This window comes from Paramormyrops kingsleyae, chromosome 2, assembly GCF_048594095.1.
Source record: "Paramormyrops kingsleyae isolate MSU_618 chromosome 2, PKINGS_0.4, whole genome shotgun sequence".
Lineage (NCBI taxonomy): Eukaryota > Metazoa > Chordata > Actinopteri > Osteoglossiformes > Mormyridae > Paramormyrops > Paramormyrops kingsleyae.
The window spans coordinates 20,764,352-20,780,523 of NC_132798.1; the positions used below are offsets into that span (position 1 = coordinate 20,764,352).

Consider the following 16,172-nt stretch of genomic DNA (forward strand, 5'->3'; position numbering starts at 1 on the left):
CTGCACAATCATTTACATGTATGTAACAGTTTTATTACCTTATGCATAGTCTGAAGGGTTTGCAAACTACCCCAGCACTAATTTTATGTTGCTAATTTTAGGTGCATGATGGAATAATAATATCTATCTATCTATCTATCTATCTATCTATCATTATAATACTTAAGATAAGGGTTCCAGAAAAGACAAGAAGGATCTGACCATACGTGACATATTAATTCTAGTACATCTTATGTCATAATTAATTTTATTCTAAATTGTATTACTGCTTGGGTCGATATCAAACTGAGATACCCACCAAGGAAACTTCCAACATGTGAATGACATATCGAAGTTATCTATGGGGGCCAAATAATACAATCATTTAATGGAGGTGCTTCACACCAAAATCTCGGTATAATCCTACCTTAAAACCAGTCTATGTCTTTTTAAAATACTGACCAAATATTTGAGGTTTACTCGTAATAATACGGATACATTAGCACCATCATACTAGTTTATAAAGTTATATTCCTTTACACTCTGGCTGATTCACCAGTAGGAGGAAAAAACCGCTGCCCTCACAGCGCTTCATAAATGCGGGCGAGATGCGTGAGTCACCCACCTGAGGAAAAATCAGCAGGACGCTGACATGACACCACTTCGTGTCTGCTTATTCCGTACTACTCGGGCACCGTGAGTCATTGACAGGCAGGAATAACGGCACAGTACTCAGGAATGCGCTTACGTAAGGACGTGGACTTTCGACATATTAGTGGATTTTTTTTTAAGAAACTAAAAACAAGACCACCGCATCGTGCCGTTTCGTTAACCTGTTTGGATTAGCAGGGGCCGCGCGGCCCGGCTGGTTCCCGCCCGCCAGCTGCCTTGACCGTGAGAGCTGGATCGCGAGCTCGCGCGTTAAGCCCGGCACACGCCGGCTCTGTGTCATTTTCATTTCGCCGCGAGACGCGCGGCTCCGGGCCGGCTCACGCCTCGCGGCACCGGGACTTCAATAATGAGATGCGCCGTGGCGTCTATTTTTCACTCGTGAGGTCAGCGATTCTCAGCAAAAATAGACGGCTAAAAGATCTGTTAATAGTCATACTGACATCATACCAGCAAAATTACATAACTGACACCTTTCACTATACTTTCAGTGTCTGGAGTATCTCTGCTCTCACTCTGAAGGAGAGTAAACAAACATCACGTGACTGTTTGGTGTTTAAATCTGGTCAACTTTATGAAGCATAAACTCAATGTAGAAAGATAGACAATGTGGACCGAAGCATGGATCTTTGCCTCCACAGTTCAGCAGCCATGACACAACCGTGACACACACGCCATGCAGCAGCCAAGCAGCTGCGAAGTACGTGCCACACAGCCACGAAGCACACACCATGCAGCCACAACACACACACACCACTCAGTCACAATGCAAACACCATGTAACAGCCACGCATACGCCAAGCAGCTGCAATGCAGACACCATTCAGCCGCAACACATACACCATGCAGCAACCGCACACACACCACTCAGCTGCAACGCACACACCATGCAGCAGCCACGCACACACCACTCATTCCACAACGCACCTGCCATACAGCCTCAATACACACGCCACACAGCTGCAACCCACATGCCATGCAGCTGCAATGTGCACACCACGCAGCTGCATGCCAGATTCTATGTAGCCGCAACACAAACACTACACAGCAGCCAAGCACAGCCGGTGAATCCAACGCCTTAATGGGTGGCACGTGGCTGACAGCTCGGAACCGCGGTCCTTCAATGAGGTTAATATAGAAATACGACGCTTCTTTCAACTTGCCACCTTTATGCAAGCACAGAATATTATGCAAATCCCAAAACTGCCTTCCTTACTTCAGCGCTGCACGACAAGTGAACTCAGCTCAGAAGCAGATCTGCAATCCATCAAGGAAAGGGGACATAGGGTGATCATGTGTTCTCTTTTTCCCAAACTTGTCCTCTTTTTGGGACCCAAAAATTGCCTGAAATACCCAGGATTTTGCTTTGTCTCAAATGCCCACGCAAGCCCCCACGCAGACAGCCAAGGTACAGTAAGGAATCGAGCGACTATCTCCATATACATTTCAGATATTCCTGTTTTTATCTTCTCTCGCTTTAACGTGATTATGACTGCTAACCCTATCCTAATAGAACTCCTAATGGAAATGTTTTTTTGAGAACGGATTATTGTGAAATTGGTCCTCTGTGCGGCAGAGAACCCAATATGCATATGTGCAGTAACACGTTCAGGCAACTGTAAGGCTCAGCGAGTCTGACAGACAGACAAATTATTAACTGTGAAGGAAATTTCAGGTTTACAGTAACATCACAACATGTATTTTACATTTTTAAACATGAAAAGAAACTGTCTGAAATCTGCACATTTATGCACCTGCACAGTAACAAACAGTAACAATGTAGAGAATGTCACAAAATATTGCAAAAATTTGCAGCACTGCTACGTTTGCGAGATAATATAACAGTTATTTTCTGATCCTTGCCTCAAAACTGGCATCCATTACTTACACTAAGCAGTTGCACTCCCTCATTATAGAGCAGTGGTTTCTAAATTAGTGTACTGGCCTGTGTTTACCCGGCTAATACATGTATCTGCTCATGCTTCCACCAGATGGACTGAGTTAACTAATAAATTACTTTATAATTTACCATAATTAGTTGAATGAGATATAACATAAAATAGATTGAGAAATCAAATACATTTAAGTTAAAATAGTTTGCCCTTCAAGCTCAGGCTAAATATATGTATTAATACTGTAGTCAACACCAAACATTAAAGATACACCCATCTTTCCTAGAACACTCGTTCAGTACGGGGTCATGGGGAACCCGAAGCAAAGGGCAGGAGGCAGGAGACACCCTGAATAGGGGACACACTGAGCAGGTCAGTACAGGGGACAGCCTGGACAATACGACACAGGGGACATACACTCCAGCATCCTACAGACAATTTGGAGACAAACCCCTTATACTGGAGGCTGCAGCACTATCCCCTGAGTGACACCCCCCCCCCCCCCCCCCAGGTAAAGATACAGATAAAATAAGTAAATGGGGTTTACAAGCAGGACCTCTGTGCTTCATGGGAGAGAGGAACTCTGCAGTCGTCAGGCTTGGAAGCTTGTTTTACCACAAGGCAACAGGCAAGATCTAAAGCTAGAGCTGGCAGACAGCTTGGTACAGAGAACATGGCAACTTCCAATGAGTATAGGAAGGGTGTGACACCCACGTCTTACCTGTTCCCCACCATTACCTCTGGGGCCAGCAGGTGACAGTTCATGCTGTCACCGGGTGACAAATGATAACAAAAGAGAGTCAATTGTGAGTCTCAAAAGAGAAGCCTGAGATAACCTAACCCCCCGGGAGGTAATTACCCCCTCAAGCTCAGTCTAGATGGTTTAGCCAGACTGCAGGAGCCACCCAAAGGTAATTCTGACAGGCGAGTCCATTCTTTCCTCCTTCCACACATTGAGCTTTTGTGCTGGGGACCACGGGGGAATCTGTTTTGTTGATCAGGTGACTCCCCCACCCTGAGCAGATTTCTGAACACCCCAGCCTTCATTCCTATTTCACCCCCTCCCTCAGCAGCACTCACAGCACATGCTAAAGCAGCTTTGGATAAAACCTGACAGAAAAGGCTTTGGTAAAGTGGCCTGGCCAGAGTGAGTCCAGTACTGGAGGTCGTCATAGAACATCTCCAGATGCTATTAATTCAAACCAAAGACTTGAGTGAATGAGTGAAAAGTAAATCTTCTTTCTTGCTGGCCTAGTCAAGCAGAAAACACATTTGCAGGACAATATAACAGTCTTGTTCTACCAGGGTTTACCTAATTTCAGTCTTAATCCTCATTTCATAACCTTGTCCAGCAAAGCACGACAAGAAGAAGCCCAACACCAGCATGAGAAAGACAATGAGTTCAATTCAGTTTCAATTCAAATTTTTGTATAGCGCCTTTCACAACAGAGTCACCCCAAAGCGCTCTACATGGGTGTATTGTGGTACATTATAACATAATTAAAACAGAATAATATACAAGGAAGAGGAAAGACAAAGAGAAAGAGAATGAGAGAAAGGCAGAAGGGCGATCCATTGGCCGTGCTTGGCCTGCTGCTCTTATCGCAACATTTGGCAGTGAAACTGATGACTGTTATAAGACGCTGCACAGTAAATGACGTGTTCCTGTGATCGCATGCTTCCACCAAATAAAAGAAAAGGTCTACATAAAAGAATCAGTTGTGATTATTTAAGATGGAATCAGTTATGCTTATAGAAGATGGAAATCCTCACTCACCATAATCTTAGAACTGAGAACACAGATGTTCATTATTGACCTTCTATTGACTGCAACTGGTTTAGAATAAATTGTGGTCTTTGGTAAGTTTTATTATATTCTTTGAAAGATATAAAATTATACCTTGCCCATTGATTTTCTGACTGCGGCAAGAGAATTCTGATTCTGTGCAGAAAGACAAAAATGTATCATCTGGTTGGTATTCCTAGAGATACACCTCAAAAATATACTTCAAAGAATTATTAGACATTATTATATTATAAATGCAATATTATTACTACATTATTAAGGTGCCCTGCAGAGGGCTGACAGACTGTCCAGAGTGTTCCCTGTGTCTCCTGGGACAGGTTCCGGACTGAATACAGCCCTGAACTGAGTGAGGCATTATGGGTGAGGAATGGACTGATTATTATTGCATTATTGCTCAGAGAGCCAGTTGCTCCATAATCATCAAGGCTAAATAAAGACATAAGAATAAAAACTTCAGGTTGGATGAACTGTCACGCTGTGACTGGAATAATGGAGAGATAATTCCTGACAGGCTCTTCTGCAGTAAGACTCTTTGCTTCAGGATCCGCCACAGCATCTATCCCAAAAATCAAGGTGAGGTGAAGAGCTGGGCACTTTAGAGTTAAAGAAGGTTCCAGACCACCCACTGATGCAAAAACTAAGTCTCCTGTACCCTGAATACCGCTGCGGAGGCGGGCTGACAGTGACTTTTTATAGAGCCCTTCAAACGGACTCGCTTGCTGTTCCAGTGAGGGCTGTTCCAGTGAGGGCTGTTCCAGTGAGAGCCCCGGATCTCAGCAGTCGGCTGCAGTATGTGGGCGATCACTCTGCCTCCACGCCCCTTCGCTTCCCAGTTCAGTCACGAATATTGCCACACATAAACGTGAGAGAGGAAAACCTCTGGGACTAAAATCGAGCTTATTTGTTTGGTCTGTTCATCATTGAAATGCATCAATTTCCTGTTGTCACTCTTTAAACTAGTGTGTGTTCCTTTTTGTTATAGTTCCATACAGCCAAAAGCAGAGAGAGTCTGTGATATTTTGTGGGCATTTTCCACCATTGGCCTTTCACTGATCACCAGTTACGTTGAGTCAGATGAAAAACTTCCATCTCAGAAATGATATGCCAAGAGAAGCAGTAGCAGCAGGTAATGACTGCTTCTGGGGACAGGCTTGTCTGTGTCCTTCGAATGTAAGTTGGTTACTCAGTCAGTACCACAGAGGTCAAGGATAAGGACTTGAAGCTCACTAGCTCTAATCCATGGATTTGTCATATTCACACAGGGCAGCCAGCTCAGCTGCTCAGTTGATGTAATAACCAGCTGTAACAATGCATGTATGGCTGACCAGGTGGGTGGTGAATCACCATGACAGACCACAACAGCACCATAGACGATACTCAATAACAAACTCCAAACAGCAAAGATTAACAGTCTGATATTTGCTTCCCAAAGATAAATAACATAGCTATATATTTTTCCCTTTTCTGCCCCTCGCTCCACATTACGCATTAAAATCACTATATAAATACACACAGTGTATTTTAGAATTCTACAACAAACCCAAGGTGAAGTTATAGTCAGTGAGCAAAGCAAAAGGTCATTGCATCCAGGAAGCAGCCTCATTACAGTCCTTATCAGTTCCATGTCCCCATTTTACGGCTTGGGCAGGGTTAGGGGTTGGACCTGGGAGGACTGGGGGCAAGTCAGTGCCAGTTGCATTATCACTCCTCCATTCCTTGTGGGCAAGCTGGTACCAGTTACATTATTACTCTTCTATTACTCCTCTGCATTCCTTGGGGGTGAGCTGGTGCCAGTTGCATTTTTTGTCCTCTATTACTCAACTCCATTCTTCAGGGGCGAGCTGGTGCCAGTTGCATTATTACTCCTCTATTACTCCTCTGCATTCCTTGGGGGTGAGCCTGTGCCAGTTGCATTATTACTCCTCTATTACTCAACCCCATTCTTTGGGGGCGAGCTGGTGCCAGTTGCATTATTACTCCTCTATTACTCCACTCCACTCCTTGGGGGCAAATGTCATGATCGGAACAGGGAAGCAGGAACAGGGAGACAGAGGATTAGGAAATATGTTGTTTAATCAGGAAACAGCAACGCAGACCATGAAACTTCAACACAACGTTAATGACAGGACTAGAGAAACATACTCGAACGCAGACTGAAATACATAAGACTAATTAACAGCAACAGGAAACAGCTGGTAAACACGGGGATTCCACACAGGGTAGATGAGGGGCGTGGCACACGGGAGGATCGGACGAGCAGGGCATACAACTGGTGCCAGTTGTATTATTACTATTCTATTACTCTTCTCCATAGCTTGGGGCGAGCTGGTGCCAGTTGCACTATTACTTCTCTGTTACTACTCTCCATTCCTCGGGGGTGAGCTGCTGCCAGTCACATTATTACTCCTCTATTACACCTTTCCATTCTTCGAGAGCAAGCTGGTGCTAGTTGTATATTTATCCCTCTATTACTCCTCTCCATTCCTTGGGGGTGATGTTGGTGCCAGTTGCATTATTACTCCTTTATTACTCCTCTCCATTCCTCAAGGGCAAGCTGGTGCCAGTTGCATTATTACCCCTCTATTACTCCTCTCCATTCCTTGGGGGTGATGTTGGTGCCAGTTGCATTATTACTCCTTTATTACTCCTCTCCATTCCTCAAGGGCAAGCTGGTGCCAGTTGCATTATTACCCCTCTATTACTCCTCTCCATTCCTTGGGGGTGAGCTGGTGCCAGTTGCATTGTTACTCCTCTATTACTCAACTCCATTCTTCGGGGGTGAGCTGTTGTGAGTTGTATTATTACTCTTATACTGTATTACTCCTCTCCATTCCTTGGGGGCGAGCTAGTGCCAGTTACATTATTACTCCTTTATTACTCCTCTCCATTCATTGAGAGCAAGCTGGTGCCAGTTGCATTTTTACTCCTTTATTACTCCTCTCCATTCCTTGAGGGTGAGGTGGTGCCAGTTGCATTATTACCCCTCTATTGCTCCTCTCCATTCCTTAGGGGTGAGCTGGTGCCAGTTGCATTATTACTCCTTTATTACTCCTCTCCATTCCTCAGGGGTGAACATCTGCCAGGATCCTCAGGCTTCGGCCCCCATTTTGCCTCCCGTAGCCGTTACGGGATCTGTTCCCAATATACAGTCTCTCATCATCTATAAATAAAGCCCTCTTACCATCCCACGCTCCACCTTACTTCCGATGGTTTCTTAGTGATATAGTCACTTTCCAATAAAATGTATTTGGCTCTGCAGGATACTAGAGTCCATAGTGATTTGATTGGCTCATGCTGGATGTGCTTTTACTATAGATTTACATGACCGGGCCCCAGCAATAATGATTTTCACTAGTGATTCTTCATTGCAGTTGCAGGCAAGCCACAGAGATGCATTTTACATTAACAAAATGTTGATCATCCACATTACACTGCAGAACCCCCCCCCCCCCCCCCCATTTTTAGTTACTTAGTGGCAGGCAGTCCCCAGTTTTGACCAGTTTTCATTTTGGGGGTCTCTGATTTTAGGAAGGTTGAAAAGGTTAAAGGACCTTTAAGTTTACCGTAGCTTGAGACTGAAAATCTCATTTCCCCAAAATACAGCCCTGAATGTGTGTTAAAGTTCCAACCTCTAGTTAAACAGTCATGTTTTAGTTATAACTACTGCAGATATTCAGATGTTTTGCTTTTCTAAAATTTCTGTGATGTTTCTGTGATGTTTCTGTGATATTTCTGTGATATTTCTGTGATAATGTGAAAATTATTGTGATATTTTTAATCTGCAGCTTTGGTCACAAACTAATAAAATAGCCCTTGACTAAGACAAGAGTAGGCAGAAGTGCATAATTACTCTAGTCAATATGTATTAACGCAAGAGGATTAATTAAATTAGTAAGCATTGTGATTCAAGAGGAAACTTAAGCCTAGAAAAGCACAAAATGGGAAAAATGTTGAGTTGCATCCTGCCTCATATCAAGACAAAAAAAACTGAGTGGTGATTCACACCCATGTGCGAAAAAAAAGTGTAAAAACAGGTGTGGTTCAGCAGCAGGGAACGAGGGGGTACATAGTGGAAGGGGAACAGGCAGAAAGAGAACTGGAGCAAGGGCCACAGAGAGCCAGCATTTCATCTGGAACCACAGAGGGCCAGAGTTTCACCTGGAACCACAGATGGCCAGCGTTTCACCTGAAAATGCAGACGACCAGCATTCTGCCAGGAACTGCAGAGGGCCAGCGTTTCATCTGGAACCACAGAGGGCCATCATTCCACCAGGAACCACAGAGGGCCAGAGTTTCACGTGAAAATGCAGACGACCAGCATTCTGCCAGGAACTGCAGAGGGCCAGCGTTTCAACTGGAACCGCAGAGGGCCAGCGTTTCATCTGGAACCACAGAGGGCCAGCATTCCACCTAGAACCTCAGAAGGCCAGTGTTCCGCCAAGAACCACAGAGAGCCGAAGGCTGTCGTTCCTCAAACTGAGAGAACTGAGAGAGCTGATGTTCCACCTGAACCCCCCACAGCAGGGACTGTTCCACAGCGGCAACGTGGCACACCCCATGTGATCCAGAAAACAAGTATGTGAGTGTACAGTGTGAGGGGGCATTATTCACTACGTAACACCTCCATCCACAACCTGTAAGGTATTACTGCCTTCATCTTTGCCTTCCTATACCCAATCTTAAGTACATTATGTGCACCATTCTCAGCAAACAGGTTATCCGATTATCCGATTCAGCACCACCCCTGTGCCGACCCCCCCCCCCCCACACACACACACACTGTATTCCCCCGAGGCGTCCCAGGTCACAGACACATGCTGGACGCCACAGCATCCCTTATGCCACACGATAAATCGCTGGACTGATCTGCAGAAACACTGCAGGATGCGTCCAGCAGATGCCAGGACCAAAAAGATGTAGCATCAGCAAAAGAGCTGCTGGCTTCTAAAGACGCTCACCCCCAACCTACCCCCCCCCACCACCCCCCGTCTAGGGGAAAGATGGAGTCAGGGCCAGAGCCTGCTGAGCATGACACAAAAGGTCTTGCTGCAGAGGTGAGATTATTTTGAGAACGATTCAGTCTTCACTTGTGTTGGGTACAAGTTTATGGCCTTCATTTATTTCATATTGACAATCTGGGAACGTGGAAAAGCCACATGGTGCGGATTCAACAAAAAACCATACTAATTTCACTGATTAAACTAATTAGGTTCAAGGATGGATGGACGACAAACTGGGTTTCCTCTGTGTACGGAAGGGTGCCTGGTATCCCCTGTTTCTGTCTGCTTGACAAACGCATAAATAAAGACTAAACAATTTACAATATTAGGATGAGCAAGAAAAAAAATCTGCTTGGACAATAAGAAGCCTAACAGCAACAAAAAACAAGAAGCCATACAGCGATAACTGCCAGGTAATTTGCAAGGCCCAGTTTACAGCGAATTACATAAAAATAGGACAATTCAGCAAAATATCTGCATACAGTCAGTGGAAGAAAACTAGAAAAATACTGGGAAAATATCACACAGTGGACCACTGGAGACATAACAAAGTACAAAGGCCAGTAACTGATCTGAAACACTTCAGGGTAACTGAAGAACCTGCAGGCTTATCCGTTACAACAATTCAGGTCAGTTTTATGGAGGTGGAACCCATGGGACGTCTCTCTGGCCAGTGGGAGAGGCCTCCAGTGGGTGGAAAACATTGACTGGGTTATGCTGAAATACCCCCCGCCGCCCAAAACTTAAACATAAACAAAAGGCTGGGCCGCTGCATGTATCTGCAGCATCCAGACACATAAGCAACTTCTCAAATACCAACTCAGTCAGGGGCTCTTAGGTTGCCAGTGCCTGGGTGGGGGGCACCAGCCTCTTTGAGGTCTGCAAACGTTAAGAGCGAGTTCATGAGATTCCCAGAACGATTATACTTCTGTGATTCATGCTGAGTGAAGAGGCCAGTTTTCTAGGGAGGAAGGGATGACTGAAACTGGGCAGTGTATGGAGAGCAGGGTCTGAATTACATAAGACTGTAATAGCACTAAAAAAGCTTTTTAGACACCAGTCAACACTGTGCCATTTTGTAAATAACGTCCGTGGGCATTAACGTGAGCGGCACGTACGCCTGGCACAGCACCAATAGCTCTCTGTAAATATCTGCATCTTTAATCGCTCTCATTCTGAGAGATTGGACCCTGTTCTGCTCATTTCAAATGGACTGTGAGAATGTGCATGAGAGGGGGGTGCCTTCCAGTGGGAGTCAGGTGACCACGGTCACAGGCAACAATTTGTTCCAGACCCTTCCTCATTCCCAGTGTGCTTCTATATTAGTGTGATCTGGATCTCCGCCCCCCACCCCCACACAAGGTACTTGTGTGAATGCAGTGTGAATTTTGCATTGTTTCTTTTTCTATCTCATTGGTTGTTTCCTGGGGTGGCGTGGTAGTTTGCACTGTTGCTTCACACCTCTGAGACTGGGGTTCAAGTTCCTGCCCAGTGCCATGTGTGGAGTTTGCATGCTCAGGTATATCGGAGTTTGTAGGTGTGAAGGGTGAATGTGCCCTGTGATGGCTTGGCGCCCCATCCTGCTTATTCCCTCTAATACAAAATCCCAATTGTTCTGTTCGCCAAGCTGCCCAGCCTTTCAAAAAAAGCACTAAGCACAAATCAGACAAAGTTATCAAAGTTCAGACAGTTCAGTCTCACAGCTGCCATGTCACACCGCTTCAGCAGAGCTACATGGATGACAAACTTTTTGCCTGTGTAAAAAATAAGTTGTCAAGAAGACAGAAAACATATGATGATTGTCCACTATTGTGCCAATATGATCACGATCATTTCTTTATTTATCAAATGTCTTTTCAGCTTTTAGCAAATCCAGGCCCCCCCCCCCCCCTCACCCAGTGCATGAGAGACCCACACCGTGGCGGTGAATTGTGGGCGTCTCTGACTCACCGTCCCAATCCCCCCCCCAGCCTATATTGGCAAGAGGAATGGCTTGCCTCAGCATGGTCACGACTACCCAGCAAGCGAACGCAAACATGTGACTCGCGCCACTCAGAGGTACGGGGGCGGGGGCAGGTGTGCGGACCCAAAAAACAACAGCGGGAGTGTGTCTCCAGAGGCGAACCACACACAGAGACCAAATCCCCCCTCCACATCGTTCCATGTTGCTGGACTTCAGAAGCATGTAGAGGCTTCAGCATCCCCCCAGCGGGTTCGATTCACAGTGAATTCGGCACTGTGATGCCTCATTGCTAGGTATCGCCACGGCATGTGACTGACTGAGCCAGAGGAGCAAACGGACCCCCCCACACTTCTCAGCACCTCCTAAACCCCCCACCACCCTTCCCACCCCAGATTTAGCCCCCATCTCCTGGAACTCATTACAGCTATCAGAGGAAGCAGAATGATGCCACCTGATTGGTCCAAGCGACAGAGGAGCTCCTGATGAAATGGAGCGTTGCTGCCTCATTGGTCCCAACAATAGAGGAGCTCCTGCTGAAGTGGGGAGGTGCTGCATGATTGATCCCGGCAATGGAGGAGCTGCTGCTGAAGCGGGACGGTGCCATCTGATTGGTCCCGGTGATGGGTAGTTCCTGCTAAAGCAGGATGGTGCCACCTGATTGGTTCGGGCAATGGCGGAGTTCCTGTTAAAGTGGGATGGTGCTGCCTGATTGATCCCAGCAATGGAGGAGCTCCTGCTGAAGTGGAGCAGTGCTGCCTGATTGGTCCCGGTGATGGAGGACCCATCTGATTGGTCCCAGTAATGGAGAAGCTCCTGTTGAAGCGGGATGGTGCCGTCTGATTGGCTCCGGTGATGGAGGAGTTCCTGCTGAAGTGGGGTGGTGCCACCTGATTGGCTCCGGTGATGGAGGAGTTCCTGCTGAAGTGGGGTGGTGCCACCTGATTGGTCTCGGTGATGGAGGAGCTCCTGCTGAGCCGACAGCTGAACAGCACTGCTTCAATCTCACCAGTACCAAAGAGCAGGACTGGCAGAGTGCCCCCTGGCCCCCACGTGCAGCTGTGTGGCAGCAGCAGGGGCCACGTGGCTTGCTCACTGTGGTCTGTAACAAGATTTAGGTGTGTGGAACCAGCAGGGATGTTAGCAAACGCCTTCGGAATGAGGCAATGACGACACCCGGACCACCTTCACTTTCCACCCAGAATCGTAGGAGAACAAGAGAAGGAGAGATACAAGGAGAGACAGAGGGAGCGATAGAGAGAGAGGGAGGGTACTGGAGAACAGCAGAGGAGGGGAGGGGGGATGTGCTGGGGGGGCATACAGTTTCCATAGAAATACTTTCTTTGCTCAGTCTGGCACTCTCGCTGAGGTACCAGCCCATCCTCTCTGCTGAGACGCTGTAAGACCCACAAGCATTGAGATCTGCCCCCCACTCCCACCCACATGCGGAGGACACGTCACTGTCACCGCCAGCCCTGCTGCCTTCACTCACAGCTACTCACTGCACCACGCGGTACCGGCAATGAGCGCAACGACGGCACGATGGCCGCTGACGCCCCTCACACACCTGCCTGCGGCCTCGCCCCCTGCACAGACAGTTACCATGATGGTGGTACTGTGATCGGCTCCGCGCGGTTCCATGCTGCCAGGATCTCGCCGTCCAGTTAGAGATCCCTCGTGCCCCCGCTCTGCTCCCCGATGTCGTCCACGCTCATATGTACTCCAGTGAGTACAACAAAAGAGGTGCATGTGCGTGTGGTTAGAGCGAGGCCCCGGGGTACTCACTCAGCTTGGAGCCGCTTCTCCCAGTCCCGTGGCAAGGGGCCTCCCTAGAGGAGGCAGGCTGGCAGCTGGGCGGCCCGGGAGCTGGACTTCTGCTGGGGCAGCCACTGGCCGGGACCAGGGCTCCGCTGGGTCCTCTGTGCTGGAAGTGTCATCTTCAGTGCAGAGAGAGGGAGTGAGAATGGGAGAGAAAGGACGGGAGGCAAGCGGCAAGTGAGACGGCAGATAAGCAGCGGAGCGAGAGAATGTGTGTGTGAGAGAGAGAGAGAGAGAGAGAGAGAATAAGGGAGGAAAGGAGAAAGTGTGGGAGCGTGGGCACGAGTGAACGGGCAACAGGACTCTAGTACAGAGCAGGAACCCACTCCAGCACTGGCAGACACACACACACACGCTTAGAGATACACAGAGTCACACACACACACACACATACTCAAAGATACACAGAGTCACACACACACACACATACTCAAAGATACACAGAGTCACACACACACACACATACTCAAAGATACACAGTCACACACACACACACACACATACTCAAAGATACACAGAGTCACACACACACACACATACTCAAAGATACACAGTCACACACACACACACACACATACTCAAAGATACACAGAGTCACACACACACACATACTCAAAGATACACAGAGTCACACACACAGAGTCACACACACATGCTCAAACAGAGATACACAGTCACACACTCAAACAGAGATAGAGTCACACACACAGTCTCTCACACACACAGTCACAGACACATACACACACACACAAGCACACACAGACATATACAAACACACATACACAGTCACATTCACAGATAGACACACACACACGGTCAAACACAGACATGCTCACACACTTACACAGATACACACATGCTCAGAGACACACACAGACACACGCCCCCCCACTTTCCCAGTACCGTTATTACAGCCCCCCCACCCCGCATTGCTAATCACAGTAATACATGCATCCTGAGTCACTGCCTAAGTGCCGCACAAACACACTCACAGGCGCACAAATTAACCCTGACGGACGAAGGGCCCTGAGCGGCCAATCCTAAGCCCCCTCCACCCCACATCGGCGCTTATGGCCACTCACCACCCCCCTGCCCCCCCCCACTCTCCCATGAGTGCCCCACTGCCGCTCCCTCCTGCCCACCTCTCCAATTATTTAGTTTCCTATCATGAAATTTCAAAGAGTCCTGCTAAAATGGTGCAGCAGATAACAAAACAAGGGCTGGTAGTACTGAATCATCTCTGAGCCGAGGGGGGGGGCACAGGATGACCACAGGGGGAGCAAACTGTCAGCGGGCAAAGCAGCCGTCCTCATCTGGGTGCCTGACAAACATATATACACATATACGGTGTATTTTACATTAAACACACACACAAAGTAAGATGGGCAGCAGAGGATTCAGTCTGGAAGTATCTCCAGAAATCTAATCACTGCAATTATAACAGCTCCAGGTTGTTCAGGGTGGTGGGAGTCAGTTCTTCATGTAAAGAGTTATGGACTGATGTTCTAGACCAGCATTTCCCAACTCGGTCCTCGGGGACCCACAGACATTTTTGTTTACCAACCATTATATCATATTTATCCCAGTGATTTGCCTAAAAGAATGGGTGAGGGGAGGTTCATGCCACTTAATGGCTGTACCTTTGGACAGTCTTCCATCCCCAGGCGGATTTGATCAGCATCCTCTGGCGCACTGTGCTCCTACATCATTAACTCTGTATGTGGTCAGGGGGGTTGGAGAAATTGTGAGAGCACCCCCAAGAGGACTGATGGGCACCCACATGTTGGCAATGATAGGTCCACAGTTGGCACTGGGCTTTCTCAAAGGAATCAGAGTAAGAGACGGGCATGACTGGAAGTGCACTGGAAGGGGGAGGGGCAAATGAAATATCGGAAAAGACAAGATTTGGGATTTAAAGGGTCAAGTAGATGCTGGAAAAGACTGGGAGGGATCAAAGAGATGGAGCAGAAATGAGGATTAAAACAGAGGATAAAAAGGCACCTGTGGGAGTGGAAAGAAGAGAGCAATGGGATATGGAATAATGGGGGGGTGTGGAATAATGGGAGGTATGGAATAAGGGAGGTATGGAATAATGGGGGGGGGTGTAGAATAATGGGAGGTATGGAATTGGGGGTTATGAAATACTGGGGGATATGGAATAAGGGGTGTGTGGAATAATGGGGGGGTGTGGAATAAGGGGGGAGGGGTATGGAATTGGGGGTATGGAATAAGGGGGTTATGAAATACTGGGGGATATGGAATAAGGGGGGTGTGGAATAACGGGGGGTATGGATTAGGAGGGTATGGAATAAGGGGGGGGTATGGAATAATGGGGGGTGTGGAATAATGTGGGTATGGAATAATGGGGTGTGTGTGTGTGTGTGTGTGCATGTGACTGTGTAAGTTTGTGACTGTGTGTGCATATGTGTGTGTGAATGTGTGTGCGTGTGTGACTGTGACTGTGTGCATGTGTGTGTCTGTGTGTGTGTGTGTGAGACTGTTCATGTCTGTGTGACTGTGTGCCTGTGTGATTGTATGAGTTTGTGTGTGTGACTGTGTGTGTGTGACTGTGCGCATGTGTGTAACTGTGTTTGTGACTGTGTGTGTGACTGTGTGTGCATGTGTGTGTGTGTGTGTGACTGGGTGTGTGTCTTTGTGTGATTGTGTGCCCAGTGATGGATAATGATGGAGTTGCAGCCTGTCCTGAGGTTCCCTTGAAGTACAGGAACACTCTAAAGCTCTCCATGCCTCTGTGTGCTAAAGCACTTGCAGGGATATGATGGTGATGTGATAAAACTCAAATATTCATCAAAACCCTGGAAAACCTGGCTGTGACCCGGTAATCCTTACTGTGACCTGGGGGCCCTAACGATAAAACTGCGGCTATATGGGGTTTCATGATAGAGCAAGTTGCCACACTGCCAGCACTGTACATTTTCTGTGGGACAACATTCAAGCTGCACATAGTCATCATGTGTTTTATTGTGAGTCACTCGTTCTCACAGGCAAAGCATTTTAAATGTGCAATAATTAATAAATAACTGTAA

At 47.3% G+C, this 16,172-nt stretch overlaps 1 protein-coding gene across 16 annotated transcripts in view; it reads right to left on the bottom strand.

Moving 5' to 3' along the window:
• The window catches only part of citb (citron rho-interacting serine/threonine kinase b), a 60,854-nt gene extending 47,348 nt beyond the window's left edge, over positions 1-13,506 (bottom strand). For 9 of the 16 annotated variants that reach the window (XR_002841674.2, XR_002841673.2, XM_023840821.2 and 6 more), the window contains exon 1: positions 13,093-13,505. The gene's annotated coding sequence lies outside the window, so the exon portion shown is untranslated. Of the gene's footprint in view, positions 1-604; positions 851-13,092 lie in introns of those variants that run through there. The other 7 variants (XM_023840830.2, XM_023840826.2, XM_023840827.2 and 4 more) reach the window with 4 other exon arrangements.
• Positions 13,507-16,172: the final 2,666 nt, after the last annotated feature.